This window comes from Austrofundulus limnaeus, unplaced genomic scaffold, assembly GCF_001266775.1.
Source record: "Austrofundulus limnaeus strain Quisiro unplaced genomic scaffold, Austrofundulus_limnaeus-1.0 Scaffold2128, whole genome shotgun sequence".
In the NCBI taxonomy this organism is placed as follows: domain Eukaryota; kingdom Metazoa; phylum Chordata; class Actinopteri; order Cyprinodontiformes; family Rivulidae; genus Austrofundulus; species Austrofundulus limnaeus.
Window position 1 is genome coordinate 7,333 of NW_013954530.1, and position 2,507 is coordinate 9,839.

Below are 2,507 nucleotides of genomic sequence, written 5' to 3' on the forward strand. Positions count from 1 at the left end.
TGATTTTTGTTTTATTATCCTGCACAAAAATGCTGAAGTTGYAAAACAGTGACTTCCTTGTTGAGAGACTGAGTCAGCTATCCTTCCTGTTACAGAGTGCTGGGATTCCCTCCAGCACCTAAACAAGCTGCTCATTAGTGGACATTAAATGTTTGGTGCAAACACTTCCGTCCTCAGGCTTCTACTGACACACGCACACACACACACACACACACACACACACACACACATATATATATATATACACACACACTTATCTTCTGAACTCGAGAGACTGAAGAAGTCAATAGATACCTAATTCTTGGAAAGCGCCCTACATTTGGCTGACGGCTGATTAGCGGCTGTGTGGATCAGAGATCCAATTTAGTACACTCACAGGAAAAAAAAAAGAAGTTGTCACAGACAGATTAAGGCTTAAGCTTTTAATAGACTGGTTCTGGTTCAAGTCATCCCAATGAAGTAAAGTTTTTAACTTGTTTTATTTTTATCCTTTTTTCTTTGATTTTTGTTGCTTTTTTTCTTTGCTTAATCATTACATTAGGCAGCAAAGCTATATAAAGAAAAATGCTGAATTATCTGTGTCCTATTGTGACATAAGCATCCAGAAGAATATTAACGTTTAAGCAAACACAGCCAATTTTTATCTTTTTTCTTATGTCATATTGAAAAACTAAAGTAAGCTGCTCAAATACCAAAGCCTTTCTGGCGCTGACATTAGCTAAAATCATTTGTAAGTAAATAAAAATATTATTGAATCTTTTCTTTTTTTCAGAGACTCAAATTCAGAAATATTAATTCCTTTATATATTTCAATTAAATTAATATTTGCAATTTAAATTTGACTGCAAAATGACAAAGAAGGGGGAGGGCAGCACTCCCCCTGGCCCAGAGTGAATCTGGACCCTGTCCGGCCCAGTGGGAGATAGAACTTAATCCTCAATTTACACTATGCTGTTTTAACCTCTGCAGTAAATAACCAACCATTTTATTCAATAAGAGCATTTACACTGGCTCATCATGATGGTGCAGAGCAGCAAACAGATGGTGATCCACCAAGATTAGATACATCTTTTGCCTGACGCCATAGCTGCTCCGGAGTCAATCTACAAAAATCACACCGCACCAACAGGAAGAAGAACAAACACAACGTCTGTATTTACAAAATAAATCCCCAAAGAAAGAGCAATTTTGTCTAAATGTTTGCTATATTAATAATTATATGGGTATATTTATACATAAATGCTATCAAAATGTATCATTATGATTAGGAAGCAAATGGAAATGCAGCTAGCAACTTATTCATACACATATGATGCACATGGATTTTATTCAGAAGTTTCAAAAAGTCAGCAGCGATGCAGTTTCAACTGTTAGTTCGTCTTGCACAAAAAAAATTATTTTGCTCATACTTGTACATTTATCACTGGGTTTATTGTGCGATCTCACATTTCCTGCACATTCCTCTCCGAGCTCCTCACACTGGACCAGATGAGACCGAACTGGTTCRGAGGCAGTAGGGAGCCGACCTTCTACCGCACCTGAGGCGAGATGCAGAACGCGGGCCCTCCCCTGAAGGCATCCAGAAGAGCCCATTCTGCTTTGATTTAGAGCCTCTTCCAGATAACCAACAAAAAAAATTACAGATCTGATAAAAATGCTTCCATCCATCAGCAACTAGTTCAGTGAGGTTTGCACTGCCCTCCTTTTATTTTTAACTCTTCCAGTCACTGTTGCAGCCCCTGAGTGCTCATTCTCCAAGTTAAAACTCACCACTTGTCTTGCATACATGTCAACCCCTTCGGTCGTTTATAATGGGCCTCAAAAATCCATAATTTTAGCAAAAAAAAAAGACAAAATTAAAAAATTCTGGAGGATTGGTCTATTAACATCAGTATAACTGCACAATAAGGAAAAAATTACAGACAGTCCATAAAACTTGACATGCTACACTTGAGTAACACAGTGGGACAAGAGACAGGACTTGCCTTGTCCATAGAGAATAAGAGATAAAAGAAAATACAGAGCATCACGGACGAGTTTGCAGAGTGTGAGGCTCGTCGTATGCTCTTCAATAGTGGTGAGTGGGCCTAAAGTACTTCATTTTGAAATTGTGTTTGTGAACATGTGGGCCACTGTGCCAGTTTTACTGAACTTTAGCTACTGATGGGGTACAGACTCTGAGTTGAGATAAAGCTGGTGTCAAAATGACCGAACCACTATCCGTGGTGCTGAACTGTTTTGAATTTGTGTTGTTTTATAGCTGAGTGTTTTATTCGTTTTCTTGGTTTGTTATAACTTCMTGTCCGTTTGATGGACTTCAAAATAACATAGTCGCTCTGTGGTGCTGAAGCTTGTAAGCCCTGCTGTTACAGGCAGGTGTACAGGTGCTGGTCATAAAATTAGAATATCATGAAAAAGTAGATTTATTTCAGTAATTCCATTTAAAAAGTGAAACTTGTATATTATATTCATACATTACATACAAACTCATATATTTAAAATGTTTA